At 44.0% G+C, this 16,692-nt stretch overlaps 1 protein-coding gene across 1 annotated transcript in view; it reads left to right on the top strand.

Annotated features, from left to right (window-relative positions):
• UBE2E3 (ubiquitin conjugating enzyme E2 E3) overlaps positions 1-16,692 on the top strand; it is a 168,201-nt gene that overhangs the window by 66,748 nt on the left and 84,761 nt on the right. The gene's annotated exons all lie outside the window — the stretch shown is intronic.

Here is a 16,692-nt window from a genome sequence, read left to right as displayed (position 1 = left end):
ATATAGCACTTGTAATTAAAAAAGGCTCCTTGCTGGGAGCTCCACATGTGGGTTAATTAGACGTATAGGCTCATAAGATGATTTTATGGATTTAAAAGTCCATCAGTGGTGTGAATATGAACAGTTCACCTTTGTTTTGTCCACTTTATAATATCTGCTCCCAATACTTATTCCGTATTTTGGAAAAGGCTTTTAGTGGGTGATTTTAATTAGCACAATTCCGTGCACAGCACAATGACATTTAAGCATGGAACGCTATTTTGACAGTCTCGTATTGTGCTTACCCCAGCCTCTGCTGATTGCAATTATTCGGTATTTCCTTTGAAGTGTTGGGCGCCGGCTGCCCACGCCGCTTGACTGCGGCACCGAAGGGGTGAAATAAAGCAGAATGTATTGGTGAACTGAACGCTCAGAACCGCTCACTTGCAGTGATATAGCGGGAGCCGTCAGAGACGTGCCTGTAGCTGGAGCCGTTCGAAGACGTGCTTGTAGTCTCTGGTGATGGAGAGAAGCAGGATACCAGACAGGATACTAGGAGGAATGCTTGACGCGTTTCTCAGCCTCAATCCTGGGGCTGTTTCATCAGAAGTCTGATGAAACAGCCCCAGGATTGAGGCTGAGAAACGCGTCAAGCATTCCTCCTAGTATCCTGTCTGGTATCCTGCTTCTCTCCATCACCAGAGACTACAAGCACGTCTTCGAACGGCTCCAGCTACAGGCACGTCTCTGACGGCTCCCGCTATATCACTGCAAGTGAGCGGTTCTGAGCGTTCAGTTCACCAATACATTCTGCTTTATTTCACCCCTTCGGTGCCGCAGTCAAGCGGCGTGGGCAGCCGGCGCCCAACACTTCAAAGGAAATACCGAATAATTGCAATCAGCAGAGGCTGGGGTAAGCACAATACGAGACTGTCAAAATAGCGTTCCATGCTTAAATGTCATTGTGCTGTGCACGGAATTGTGCTAATTAAAATCACCCACTAAAAGCCTTTTCCAAAATACGGAATAAGTATTGGGAGCAGATATTATAAAGTGGACAAAACAAAGGTGAACTGTTCATATTCACACCACTGATGGACTTTTAAATCCATAAAATCATCTTATGAGCCTATACGTCTAATTAACCCACATGTGGAGCTCCCAGCAAGGAGCCTTTTTTAATTACAAGTGCTATATTACCATCTGAAGCACAGGTGACATAGTTTATAAACCTTGCTGCATCAGTGGTCATAGCGCTCAAATTAGCGGCATGGTGGCATAAACCAATGGTTAGGTGTCGTTGACAGGAGCATGGAGTATTAGTAGGGAAGCCAAAGCACATGAGGGTAAGGGGCCCTGCTCGTGAGAGCTTACATTCTATAGGGGAGGGGCAGACAGACTGGGTGACACAGATCGGGTAGACGGCAAGCAAGGTTAGACTGCTATTGCTGGGTTTGGTGAAGAAATGGGTCTTGAAATCCCGCTTGAAGTTTTGTAGAGGGGTGGACATTCTGATAAAGATCAGGGAAGTAGGTAGGGAGCACCATAATCTTGGCGGCGGAAATGGGAGGAAGTAATCGGTTGGCATGAGAGTTGACATTCATTTGAGGAGCTAGGAGGGTGGGCAGAAGTGTGAAGGGAGATCAGGTCAGAGATTTAAATGGGACAGGAATGGGTGAGGGCTTTGTAAGTGAGTGGGAGAAGCTTGAATTGGAATCTGAAGGGGAGTCAGAGTAGGGCTTGTAAGAGAGGGATGGCAGACTTAGTACATTTGAAGAGGAAGGTAAGTCTGGCAGCAGCATTGAGCATATATTGTAGTGGAGAGAAGCGGTTTTAGGGAGGCCAGGTAGGATATTGCAGTTGTCCAATATGAGTGGATTAGTAGCATCCAGGGTGAGAGAGGGACGGTCGTTGGAGACAGTGTTAGGATCAAGGGTTTTTGTATTTTTTAATAATGGCGTAGACAAGGGCATGTCTGAATGCAGAGGGGAAAGTGCCGGATGAGAGGGAGAGATTGAGGAAGTGGGCAATATGAGAACAGGCAGGGGGAGAGTGGTAGCGGAAGAGGCATGAGGGGATAGGGTGTGGGGTGGGGTTTCTGGATTAGTGCCATGACTTCCTTTCCAGATACAGGGGAAAAGAAAGTCTGAGTTGGTGAGGGTCTGGTGGGATGTGATGTCCCTTACCCTACTGGCGCTAACAACAATTAAGTCTAAGATTACACCACTCTAAGGTGAACTGGTTGGAAGAGGGTGTATAGCATGAACTCCAGTGTAGAGAATGTAAGAGAATGTTTTGATGGTATTGATTGGTGGTGGAAAGAATACAGGATTAGGTAGACACAGGAGTGATTGGAGGGGGGGGGGGGGGGTGTTTGTGTTTGAGCTAAAGAGGGGGGTGGAGACTGTATGAGAGAGTGCAGTGGATTTGCAGAAATGCAGGTGAAAGTACAGTGTTCATAAATGTGTGCACAACAAGGGCGGGATGCATTAAAATGCATCGCCGCCCACCGCAGCAATGCTAATCGCATATGTACTAACATATGCGATTAACACCGCGATACCGGAGTAGGATTGCAGGGGGTCTCTGTGCGGTTCGTCACCTCCCAGCCACAGGAAGTGATGTTTGCTGGGAGTCCCCGGGCTCCTCCTTCTCCCCCCTGCAGCCGGAAGGACAAATGGCTGTGCTGCTGGGGAGAAGGAGGTGGGGGATCGTGCTGCTGCACCAGGAGCCTGCCTGGACACAGGTGAGGGGGGGGGAGGGTCGGTGGGTGCGGCGTTCTGCGGCAGGTGCGAAAGAAGCCCATAGGCTTCTATAGGGTATTGCCATCTTGGCGAAAACCAGGCGGACGGGTCTTGGTACATATATTCCCTTTAATTTATCCCGCCCCAACACTGGTTTATTATTAGATGGAATAAATATGGAAATTTTATTGGCGCAAAATTGATTTATTAAAGTAGACAGTGTTGGAAGTTTGAGTACGTGAAGGCTGGGTGGGGAGAAAAAAATAGCAATAGTAATTAAGACAGGACTTGGAAGGGTATAAACGCAATATGACATTGGTACGGATATACATTAAGATATTTGTGAAAATCTAGATGATTGAACAAATAGTTGCTAGTGAAATGGTATGTTCTGGCAGTATCCAATGGAGAGTTACATAGAAATAGAATTTGATGGTAGATAAGGAACCACTAAGTTGGCCCATGTAGTCTGCCCCCTTTTTTTTTTTTTTTTTTTTTTTTAATTCTTTTAGGTAATCCCAACCCTTTTTGATCCTTAGTTCTTTGTAAGGATTTTCATATGCCTATCCCAAGCATGTTTAAATTGCTCTGGTGTCTTAGCCTCTACCACCTCTGACGGGAAGCTATTCTACTTATCCACTACCCTTTCTGTGAAGTATTTTTTTCCTTAAATTTCCCCTGAACCTGCCTCTCTCCAGTTTCAGTGCATGCCCTCGTGGTCTAATACTTCTTTTCCTTTGAAGAATGTATCCCTCCTGTAAAAACCCTTGGTTCAGTATTGAATTTTCAAGTAATATAGACCGCGGATGTTAGTTACGGGGAGTTAATGAACTCACATTTGAAGTTTCAAAGAAGTCCATCTGTAGTTTTAGTAGCTGTTAGATGTTTTTCCTTCAGTCATCCTCAAAGCGAAAGTCCATTTAGTTATCCGATTTTAATAACACTTATAAATCTAAAAACTTTAGGGCCGATTCTATTGTGGCACCCACATTGTTGGCCATCTAAAGGAATGGGCGTGTATCAGAGCTATTCATTTGTTGCTCCGATAAATGCCCATTATCCACGGCAGTCAAATTATTTACTCGCAGCCTCAGGAGGTGCGAGAAAAAAATGTGTTAAAAAGCCCGTAGTTTGGACATCCAGACCCAGACTTTGTATGCCCATTCAACCACTTTAGATGGGTTTAGCTGCTTTGCTGAAAGGCCAGAGCTGTCAGGCGCCTTAACTGATAATGGGTGTCTGATCGGAGCAACAATTGAATAGCTCCGATAGACACCCATTGCTGTAGACTTCCAGCAGGGGCCACAGGAAACAATTGTTTAGGCCCCTATGAATCTTAACACGGACTATAGCAGCTAGTGGTTATGCAGCCATCTATACCCTAATACTTATAGCTACAGACGTGTCTTTGTGTCCACTGATTGAGACACTAATCATCAATCATTGCTGATCGATCAGCACGACAGGATCCCCCACCCCCAGCGGCTGCAGCCGCTGGTAAGTGTAAAACAACCTCCCCAAGCCACCCCCAGCCCCCTCCTGTGTACCTGGCAGCTGTCCAGGCTCTAAAAACTAAAGTTGCGATGGTCATGATGTTCCCAATCGATGTTCCGATGTTTGGGGGGAAATGTCAAAATGTATTTATTTTTTTATTTTTTTTCAACTAAAATCATTTTGTATAGGGTTAAATTCATGTTCTTCACTCATAAAAAAAACAATTTCTGAGCGTTTTTTGGGGGGAAAATCATCGGTTAAGTGGTTAAGCTGCTTATAAAAAAAAAAGTAGTTGCACATATGTTATTAGCTGTGCTGTTGAGACAGAGGCATGAGCATCTGATGGGAGCAGTAGTTGCACATTACCTAAAGTAAGCATTTATGTTTTTCAACTGTTTAACTTCTTACTCCATCTGAACAGACTTGCCCCCAACTTCCAATCTTCAAAGCGCTCCCTCAAAACTCACCTTTTTATGCTTTCCTATCCCCATCCTAGACCACTCTCTACTTACACTCTTCTTGCACCATCTCCTCCTTATTCCACTCCTCATCTACTACCACTTCTCTCTTCATATTGCTCATAAGCATGGCCCTACCTTTGATTTCCATTGTTCTAGTTGTGTCGTCTTATGTAGTCACGTTTTCTTTTATCTTGTGTTAATGACGATAAGTAAACTTGGATTTCACGTACAGGTTGAGTCTCCCATATCAAAAATTTCCTTAATTTTTTGATTGTAACTGAGATAGTAACACCTTGTTTAATACACATCATTATTACACATATTATATAAAATTATCAGGCTGTGTGTAGAAGATGGTTGAGTATCTCTTATCCAAAATTCAAAATCACACATTTTTGGTTCCCTTACTGAGATAATGACACATATATATGTATATTATATATCTATATATATATATAATATATCTATATATATCTATATTTCTCTATCGTCCTAGTGGATGCTGGGGTTCCTGAAAGGATCATGGGGAATAGCGGCTCCGCAGGAGACAGGGCACAAAAGTAAAGCTTTCCGATCAGGTGGTGTGCACTGGCTCCTCCCCCTATGACCCTCCTCCAAGCCAGTTAGATTTTTGTGCCCGGCCGAGAAGGGTGCAATCTAGGTGGCTCTCCTAAAGAGCTGCTTAGAAAAGTTTAGCTTAGGTTTTTTATTTTACAGTGAGTCCTGCTGGCAACAGGATCACTGCAACGAGGGACTTAGGGGAGAAGAAGTGAACTCACCTGCGTGCAGGATGGATTGGCTTCTTGGCTACTGGACATCAGCTCCAGAGGGACGATCACAGGTACAGCCTGGATGGTCACCGGAGCCTTGCCGCCGGCCCCCTTGCAGATGCTGAAGTAAGAAGAGGTCCAGAATCGGCGGCAGAAGACTCTTCAGTCTTCTAAAGGTAGCGCACAGCACTGCAGCTGTGCGCCATTTTCCTCTCAGCACACTTCACACGGCAGTCACTGAGGGTGCAGGGCGCTGGGAGGGGGGCGCCCTGGGAGGCAAATGAATACCTATTTTGGCTAAAAATACCTCACATATAGCCTCCGGAGGCTATATGGAGATATTTAACCCCTGCCAGAATCCGTTAAGAGCGGGAGACGAGGCCGCCGAAAAAGGGGCGGGGCCTATCTCCTCAGCACACAGCGCCATTTTCCCTCACAGAAAGGCTGGAGGGAAGGCTCCCAGGCTCTCCCCTGCACTGCACTACAGAAACAGGGTTAAAACAGAGAGGGGGGGCACTAATTTGGCGTTAGAAATATATAAAAAAGATGCTATAAGGGAAAACACTTATATAAGGTTGTCCCTATATAATTATAGCGTTTTTGGTGTGTGCTGGTAAACTCTCCCTCTGTCTCTCCAAAGGGCTAGTGGGTCCTGTCCTCTATCAGAGCATTCCCTGGGTGTGTGCTGTGTGTCGGTACGTGTGTGTCGACATGTATGAGGACGATGTTGGTGAGGAGGCGGAGCAATTGCCTGTAATGGTGATGTCACTCTCTAGGGAGTCGACACCGGAATGGATGGCTTATTTAGGGAATTACGTGATAATGTCAACACGCTGCAAGGTCGGTTGACGACATGAGACGGCCGACAAACAATTAGTACCGGTCCAGACGTCTCAAAAACACCGTCAGGGGTTTTAAAACGCCCGTTTACTTTAGTCGGTCGACACAGACACAGACAGGGACACTGAATCCAGTGTCGACGGTGAATAAACAAACGTATTCCTTATTAGGGCCACACGTTAAAGGCAATGAAGGAGGTGTTACATATTTCTGATACTACAAGTACCACAAAAGAGGGTATTATGTGGGATGTGAAAAAACTACCGTAGTTTTTCCTGAATCAGATAAATTAAATAAAGTGTGTGATGATGCGTGGGTTCCCCCCGATAGAAAATTATGGGCGGTATACCCTTTCCCGCCAGAAGTTAGGGCGCGTTGGGAAACACCCCTTAGGGTGGATAAGGCGCTCACACGCTTATCAAAACAAGTGGCGGTACCGTCTATAGATAGGGCCGTCCTCAAGGACCAGCTGACAGGAGGCTGGAAAATATCATAAAAAGTATATACACACATACTGGTGTTATACTGCGACCAGCGATCGCCTCAGCCTGGATGTGCAGAGCTGGGGTGGCTTGGTCGGATTCCCTGACTAAAAATATTGATACCCTTGACAGGGACAGTATTTTATTGACTATAGAGCATTTAAAGGATACATTTCTATATATGCGAGATGCACAGAGGGATATTTGCACTCTGGCATCAAGAGTAAATGCGATGTCCATATCTGCCAGAAGATGTCATGGACACGACAGTGGTCAGGTGATGCAGATTCCAAACGGCACAAAGGTGTATTGCCGTATAAAGGAAGAGGAGTTATTTGGGGTCGGTCCATCGGACCTGGTGGCCACGGCAACTGCTGGAAAATCCGCCGTTTTTACCCTAAGTCACATCTCTGCAGAAAAAGACACCGTCTTTTCAGCCTCAGTCCTTTCGTCCCTATAAGATCATATCTGCCCAGGGATAGAGGAAAGGGAAGAAGACTGCAGCAGGCAGCCCATTCCCAGGAACAGAAGCGTTCCACCGCTTCTGACAAGTTCTCAGCATGGCGCTGAGACCGTACAGGACCCCTGGATCCTACAAGTAGTATCCCAGGGGTACAGATTGGAATGTCGAGACGTTTCCCCTTCGCAGGCTCCTGAAGTCTGCTTTACCAAGGTCTCCCTCCGACAAGGAGGCAGTATGGGAAAAAATTCACAAGCTGTATTTCCAGCAGGTGATAATTAAATTACCCCTCCTACTACAAGAAAAGGGGTATTATTCCACACTATATTGTGGTACTGAAGCCAGAAGGCTAGGTGAGACTTATTCTAAAAATTTTTTTGAACACTTACAAAGGTTCAAATCAAGATGGAGTCACTCAGAGCAGTGATAACGAACCAGGAAGAAGGGGACTATATAGTGTCCCGGGACATCAGGGATGCTTACCTCTATGTCCCAAATTTGCCCTTCTCACTAAGGGTACCTCAGGTTCGTGGTGCAGAACTGTCACTATCAGTTTCAGACGCTGCCGTTTGGATTGTCCACGGCACCCCGGGTCTTTACCAAGGTAATGGCCGAAATGATGATTCTTCTTCGAAGAAAAGGCGTCTTAATTATCCCTTACTTGGACGATCTCCTGATAAGGGCATAGTCCAGGGAACAGTTGGAGGTCGGAGTAGCACTATCTCGGATACTGCTACAACAGCACGGGTGGATTCTAAATATTCCAAAATCGCAGCTGATCCCGACGACACGTCTGCTGTGCCTAGGGATGATTCTGGACACAGTCCAGAAAAAGGTGTTTCTCCCGGAAGAGAAAGCCAGGGAGTTATCCGAGCTAGTCAGGAACCTCCTAAAAACAGTGCATCATTGCACAAGGGTCCTGGTAAAAATGGTGGCTTCCTACGAAGCAATTCCATTCGGCAGATTTCACGCAAGAACTTTTCAGTGAGATCTGCTGGACAAATGGTCCGGATCGCATCTTCAGATGCATCAGCGGATAACCCTATATCCAAGGACAAGGGTGTCTCTCCTGTGGTGGTTATAGAGTGCTCATCTTCTAGAGGGCCGCAGATTCGGCATTCAGGATTGGATGCTGGTGACCACGGAGCCCAGCCCGAGAGGCTGGGGAGCAGTCACACAAGGAAAAAATTTCCAGGGAGTGTGATCAAGTCTGGAGACTTTTCTCCACATAAATATACTGGAGCTAAGGGTAAATTTATAATGCTCTAAGCTTAGCAAGACCTCTGCTTCAAGGTCAGCCGGTATTGATCCAGTGGGAAAAACATCACGGCAGTCGCCCACGTAAACAGACAGGGCGACACAAGAAGCAGGAGGGCAATGGCAAAAACTGCAAGGACTTTTCGCTGGGCGGAAAATCATGTGATAGCACTGTCAGCAGTGTTTCATCCCGGGAATGGAAACTGGGAAGCAGACTTCCTCAGCAGGCACGACCTCCACCCGGGAGAGTGGAAACTTCATCGGGAAGTTTTTTCCACATGATTGTAAACCGTTGGGAAATACCAAGGTGGACATGATGGCGTCCCGTCTGAACAAAAAACGGGACAGGTATTGCGCCAGGTCAAGAGACCCTCAGGCAATAGCTGTGGACGTTCTGGTAACACCGTGGGTGTACCAGTCGGTGTATGTGTTCCCTCCTCTGCTTCTCATACCTAAGGTGCTGAGAATTATAAGACGTAGAGGAGTAAGAACTATACTCATGGCTCCGGATTGGCCAAGAAGGACTTGGTACCCGGAACTTCAAGAGATGCTTACAGAGGTCTTATGGCCTCTGCCGCTAAGAAGGGACTTGCTTCAGCAAGTACCGTGTCTGTTCCAAGACTTACCGCAGCTGCGTTTGTCGGCATGGCGGTGGAAAGCCGGATCCTAAGGGAAAAAGGCATTCCGGAAGAGGTCATTCCTACCCTGGTCAAAGCCAGAAAGGAGGTGACCGCACAACATTATCACCACATGTGGCGAAAATATGTTGCGTGGTGTGAGGCCAGGAAGGCCCCACAAAGAAATTTCAACTCGGTCGTTTCCTGCATTTCCTGCAAACAGGAGTGTCTATGGGCCTCAAATTGGGGTCCATTAAGGTTCAAATTTCGGCCCTGTCGATTTTCTTCCAGAAAGAATTGGCTTCAGTTCCTGAAGTCCAGAAGTTTGTCAAGGGAGTATTGCATATACAACCCCCTTTTGTGCCTCCAGTGGCACTGTGGGATCTCAACGTAGTTCTGGGATTCCTCAAATCACATTGGTTTAAAACCAGTCAAATCTGTGGATTTGAAGCATCTCACATGAAAAGTGACCATGCTCTTGGCCCTGGCCTGGACCAGGCGAGTGTCAAATTGGTGGTTTTTTCTCAAAAAAGCCCATATCTGTTTGTCCATTCGGACAGGGCAGAGCTGCGGACTCGTCCCCAGTTCTCTCCCTAAGGTGGTGTCCGTGTTTCACCTGAACCAGCTTATTGTGGTGCCTTGCACCTACTAGGGACTTGGAGGACTCCAAGTTGCTAGATGTTGTCAGGGCCCTGAAAATATGTTCCAGGACGGCTGGAGTCAGGAAAACTGACTTGCTGTTATCCTGTATGCACCCAACAAACTGGGTGCTCTTGCTTCTAAGCAGACTATTGCTAGTTGGATGTGTAATACAATTCAGCTTGCACATTCTGTGGCAGGCCTGCCACAGCCAAAATATGTAAATGCCCATTCCACAAGGAAGGTGGGCTCATCTTGGGCGGCTGCCCGAGGGGTCTCGGCTTTACAACTTTGCCGAGCAGCTACTTGGTCAGGGGCAAACACGTTTGCAAAATTCTACAAATTTGATACCCTGGCTAAGGAGGACCTGGAGTTCTCTCATTCGGTGCTGCAGAGTCATCCGCACTCTCCCGCCCGTTTGGGAGCTTTGGTATAATCCCCATGGTCCTTTCAGGAACCCCAGCATCCACTAGGACGATAGAGAAAATAAGAATTTACTTACCGATAATTCTATTTCTCGGAGTCCGTAGTGGATGCTGGGCGCCCATCCCAAGTGCGGATTATCTGCAATACTTGTACATAGTTACAAAAATCGGGTTATTATTGTTGTGAGCCATCTTTTCAGAGGCTCCGCTGTTATCATACTGTTAACTGGGTTTAGATCACAAGTTGTACGGTGTGATTGGTGTGGCTGGTATGAGTCTTACCCGGGATTCAAAATTCCTCCCTTATTGTGTACGCTCGTCCGGGCACAGTACCTAACTGGCTTGGAGGAGGGTCATAGGGGGAGGAGCCAGTGCACACCACCTGATCGGAAAGCTTTACTTTTGTGCCCTGTCTCCTGCGGAGCCGCTATTCCCCATGGTCCTTTCAGGAACCCCAGCATCCACTACGGACTCCGAGAAATAGAATTATCGGTAAGTAAATTCTTATTATATATATATATATATATATATATATATATATATATATATATATATATATAAATAAAATATATCTATATATACACATAATATATATGTCATTATCTCAGTAGATGACCCAAAAATTTTGGATAAGGGATACTTAACCTATGTATGTATGTATGTATGTGTATATATATGTGTGTGTGTATGTATGTATGTGTGTGTATATATATATATATATATATATATATATATATATATAATATATATTAGTGTGTGTATATGTAAACATAAATGCAATCTGTGTCTAGACTTGGGTCCCATCCCCAATAAATATCATTATAAAATGCAAAAGTTTTCCAAAATACGAAGAAATCCGATATCCAAAATACTTCTCATCCCAAACCTTTTGGATATGGGCGACCCATCCTGTATGATTACCTAATTAGAAAGTGCTACATCTCCCACCTTTTGCCTCTGGGATCTGTTGCAGGCGTGAAAGAGAAGTAGAATTTGTTGTATTTATTTTAATCTCTCAATCTAAATGTTTATCTTTGAGTTATTCTACTAAGTGTTCTTTGTATGTATTATTTTATCCTATTTGAGTTATGTAGTCTTCTTCTCTACTTTTTTTCCCATTCATTTATTTTTTTTCAACCAGAAATCTTGCCAATATGTCACTACAAAAAGCTTTACATGTATTTAGATGGCTCGTAAAAATGTTAGAATGTTAGTAGATGTTACACTTTTTGGCTCGCTGATTTAAAGGGCTTTGAAGAACATTATTAAATCCTCTTTGGACAAAATCTAAAACAGTAGTTGGAAGAATAAATTATTCTAAATTAAATTATGTCCCAGAGACTTCTAGTTAACCTGCTTAAATGAACGGTCGTTCTTTGGCCAGACCTATAGAAGTACATTGTCTTGAAGAGTAAAGTTTTTTTATTTTTTTTTATTGTATTATACATGTATTATACCAGCCGTCTTAGCCCTGCATACTTTTAAAATTCTGAAGTCTTTGATACCTGGGACTACAACAAGAAAGAGGAGTCAGTATGAGTTTATCAGGATTGCTGATTCTAGTGGAAAAAACCGCCACAGTTTTTTAGTTGTGAGCTGGGTGCTGGGTCGGTTTTACATATCATCTTTTAAAAGGCTACAACCTTTTAGGAAAAACTTACAGAAAAAAATAGTAATTCTGTATTTTCATCTAATTATAGAAGAACACCTTCCTTTTTATATTTGTTTAATTTATCTCAGCCACAGGACTTTATCTGTATCCCACTGCTGGGCTGGGTAGCTGGTTCTGTAGCTATCACGCTGGTGTCCAGCAGCTGGGCTGTGGAGGCCCCGTATCCAGGTCCTTCTCTGCTTCGGAAGTTCTCGGTCTGTTGCTGGCTACCTCCTCTTCATAGCAGCTGTGGAGAGTCCCGTCTGTCATCTGCGTGTGACCCCGACCTCAGCCTGTATTCTTGTTCTTTGCTAGTTAGCTTGCCTTATCATTGTTCTGTTTGCTGATTCTGTACTCTGGGGGTTATTCGGAGTTGTTAGTAAATCCAAAAAGTTAGCGATTGGGTTAAACCATGTTGCACTGCAGGTGGGGCGGATGTAACATGTGCAGAGACTTAGATTTGGGTGGGTTATATTGTTTCTCTGCAGGGTAAATACTGTCTGCTCTATTTTTACACTGCAGTTTAAATTTCAGTTGCACTCACCCCACCTAAATCTAACGGTCTGTGCAAATGTTACATCCCCCACCTGTAGTGCAGCATGGTTTTGCCTATTAATGTGCTTTTTTGGTTTGCTAATCACTCTGAATGACCCCTGCTTTCTGCACTCCTATGCAGTCACCTTTAGGGGGTATTGATAGGGCCAGGATTGCAGGTCCCTGGCAGCGAGGCCTGTCCCGCCTTGCGGTGGTCCTTAGTGAACCCCAGTCTCATTGCATCCTATGGGGGAATTCAATTAGCCCCAATATTTTTTCGGGCACAAACATTTTTAATTTCCCCCCCCCCCCCCCCCTTTTTTTTTTCCCCCGCCCAATTTTATTGGCCCCGTTTTTTGCGCTTGAAAAATGATCTATCTTTGGGCGAAACACAGAATCTGGGATAAGTTCACGGGTCAATGTCTTTTTCACTGTTGGCTTCCCGAAAATAGGCTGTTTATCTGGGATTTTTTTCCAGATCCTGATGTGGTCCCGAAAAAAAAAAAAATCCCTGGTAATAACTGCTGATGGCAGCGCTTCAGGGCTAATTGAATACCCCCGTATATCCGCTAAGTGTGACAGTATGTAGTATACAGTATATATCGGGGGGGGGGGGGGGGGGGAACAACCCTCAGCAAGGATAAATAATTTTGCCACGTTGCCCAAAACTCTGTTCCAGACAGTAGTTAGAACTGGATTGGAGTTAAATTAGTAAACACATTCTGAATATATAATGTAATATGAATAACTAATTTGACTGTCATTAGATATACATGATACGTGAAACACAAATGAATATGCATTCTTTCATTACTGGGCATTAGAATATTCAGACTCGTTCAACTGAGTGTGTATGTGTTCATTTCTGTTCTTAGTAATAGAACTGATGCTGTTCTTAGTCCCGGGGTAATATTCAATTGCGCCCATAAGTGTCGTGTTTGGCCACATATAGTGGCTAAACCCGGCCAAACTAATGGGCGCAACGCAGAAAGTCCCATTTGAGTGTTCAAACAGCTCACTTTTCACTCATATCAACTCGCCACCCCCGGGTGGTGCGAGCTGAAATGCTGGCGCCGGCAGCAGATCGCTCCCGAACAGAGCAACAATTGAATAGCTCTGTTTTGCGTCATCTGCTGGCTGCCAACGATAAAAATAATTGAATACTGCCCTAAGTAAAAAAAAAAAAAATCACCTCTCAATGTACGCTAAATAAGTGAGCTTACGGTTTGTAATATTGACTCTGCAATCAAAACTGTATAGTTAACGTTTCTAAACATTTACATAATTGAATATAGGATCAATATGGAACATGAAAGCCTCAATTTCTATTGTTTTTAGAGGCTTTTGCAGAGCTTGAACGCAAGTTGCGCATAATTACACCTTCAGGTTTTAAATCTTGAGCCTACATTGCTGAAATCTGGGCACTGCCTGCATCTTGTAGGTTATTACATTTGGGCACAATTCTGTATCAGCGCTTTAGTGTTCAAGCATTTAGGGGGAATTCAGTTGTTTTTCCCACGGTTGCCACTAGATGGCTTCTGATGCAGCAAATAGTGGTGGGGGTCCCATTTCAGCTCGCAGCCTCCTGAGTGTTAAGGAAGTATGACACTCTAAGGAGCAGCTCTAAGTATATAGTAAGTATATATACACTTTGTTAGATATCTTTTTACATTTTATGACGGTATGCAACTTTTGCATGTCTACTGAGCTTAAAACATAACATTACATATTGGGCTGGCCTGTTAGTGGCCTTATGATCCTGCTTTTTCAAGATGAGAATTAATACCTCTATTTTATCGATAATTATTTTTATTACAATAACATTTTGAAAAAAAAACCTCTCTCTCGCTCTCTCTCTCTCGCTCTCTCTCTCTCTCGCTCTCTCTCTCTCGCTCTCTCTCTCGCTCTCTCTCTCGCTCTCTCTCTCGCTCTCTCTCTCGCTCTCTCTCTCGCTCTCTCTCTCGCTCTCTCTCTCTCTCGATATATATATATATATATATATATATATATATATACAGTTGTTTTTTTTTTATGTATTATAAACTATTCCTGCATTGTTCTAAATGTGGTTTAATCAGTCTGAAACTAGAATTTGCATTACAAAAAGTAACATTAGTTTCAACTTCTACATAACTTGTAAAAGGAAGTAAGAGTGGCTGTAAGTTGTATAATGGCATATTACAGAGCATTACATGGAAATCCCATTGATGTGTTTGTATGGTTTGAGCTTCTTACAGACTGAAACCCTTGAGGAATTGCATCATACGCTCAGCATGTAAACAATGCTAATTTCATTTATGGTTTGGGCACTAAAACTGCAGCTGACATCTCTTAAACCCCTTTCTTGTGTGTTGTCTGTTTCCTGTCTTCGTTTATAGATTCCGTATACATTAGGTTATTTGTTTTATTTTATTTTTTCTCTGCTCTCTCTGTCTTCTAATGGTCTGCGTTTTAAAGTGGGTATGAAAAACACTCTGACAATTGACAGAACATAAAATAATAAACATGATTGTACCACTACATGTGCCACAATTATGGGCCCTGCACACTGAAAGATTTCAGTAAACGATATGAGCGTTAACTCGTTCATATCATTCAGTGTGTAGGCACCAACGATGAACGATGCATCGTTGGTACCAGGTCGCTTATGCATGCAAGCCTGTATGGACAATCTTGTTCATATCAGCATGCAGTGCTATGGAGCCGGGTGACGGGGGGGAAGTGAAGAAACTTCACTTTCCCCGTCACCCCTCCCCCTGCTGTATCGTCCGTCGGGCATATCGGTGGCGGGTCGTCGAGTCTCTAGGGCCCATTATTTTGGCAGATTGTTCTGTATATAAAAATCTTAATTGGGATCTGGTACCTGCTATGGTTAAAGATGGTCAAACACCGTTTGGATTTTTGGCACATCATTTTTGTGTGTGTCCCGGAAATAAATGTTAAAGACTATCATTTGATCTGGCAGTGAATAATGTGCTCACCTGATGATCGAAATCCACAACAGTTTGCTGTAAATAAGTTTCAATTCAATTGTTCCTTTTGGATCTCCAATCGATGTGATTTATTCAAATTTACAACCACTTCTCACATCTGGCCAAACTGGTCACTAATGTGGGAGTTTAACAGTGTTGTTGAATGAGCACTCTCTAATTGACCAGTTTTCCTTCTCCATTGGCAGCTGGCAGTAAGCCTGGATTCCTATGGGTGTTCAAGCAGCGTGCATTGGATGTAAATGCACGTAAAAATCCTGTATGTACCCAGTTGTGTTATTTGTGTTTGCAGTGCTTTTTTATGCAGCACGTTTCATTTAAGTGCGTTTGAATTATGTCCACATACACACTATGGGGAATTAAATAGTTTTTATTTGTGTCTGCCACTAAATGACGCCCGATGGCAGCAATTGATTTTGTTTTGCCATTCAGCCACCCATTAGCCACAGTAGACCCACTGGGAAGTGAGGGGAAAAATGTGTTAAAATTATGTACTTTGGGCGTCCAAACGGGATGTAGTTATGTGACCGGCACAATACCTGCACCTACATCCCACCCCATGATCATCCCGACAGTAGACAACACCCTCTGAGTTGGAGTAGAACCTGTGGCGAGCGTAGCTCGCTTACCCCCCTTCCCCGGCAGGTATTCTGCAGCAGGGATGCTGATCGCCGGTGGAACAGCCCCAACCCGTCCAAACAAGCAGGACTTTAGACGGTGTGATATGCGCGATATGCATTGCCACCCAAACTCAATTGAAGACTGACAATTGTTTGGCTGTCTAAATAATCCCATTTAGATGGGGAAAATTAGGCCCCCCATACAATTGAATTCCCCCCTCTAAGGGTTATTATAGGAGTCTTCACCAGTTTGTGCTGTTTCTCTTCTTCATTTTTGTTATAGACCATTATGTTCAATTGAGTTTGTACCAGATTTTAAAAAGAAAAACATTTGGCATGATTGGATTGAAAAGGAAATTGTCATTTGTCTTCCCCACCCCCCATATGACTAGAGACTTCATTAAGTTCTATTGATGTGAGACCAAAGCAGGCAGTCCTCACGGCTCCGCTAAACTCCAGCCAATCACATATTGTTTAACATAGGATAACCACTTGTAGTTGCATAGTGGCTAAAAGCCATTTGCGTCGGTGTGGTGGGCCATTTGTGTTTTTTCCTTCTTCACTTACATTTCCCTCTTTTGTCAAATGAGAATTTTGTGTGATTTTTACCTTTTTTGGATTAGAAATGGCAAAATATCCATTTGGATTATCGTGGGACAAGGAAAGATGAAAACCTTTTTTCTTTCCTCCCAGATAAAATGATTAATAAGAGTATAGGCGTATACACAC

Source organism: Pseudophryne corroboree, chromosome 7 (genome assembly GCF_028390025.1).
Source record: "Pseudophryne corroboree isolate aPseCor3 chromosome 7, aPseCor3.hap2, whole genome shotgun sequence".
Classification (NCBI taxonomy): Eukaryota; Metazoa; Chordata; class Amphibia; order Anura; family Myobatrachidae; genus Pseudophryne; species Pseudophryne corroboree.
Note: the sequence above shows the minus strand (reverse complement) of the source record. Positions and strands in the feature narration are given on the sequence as shown.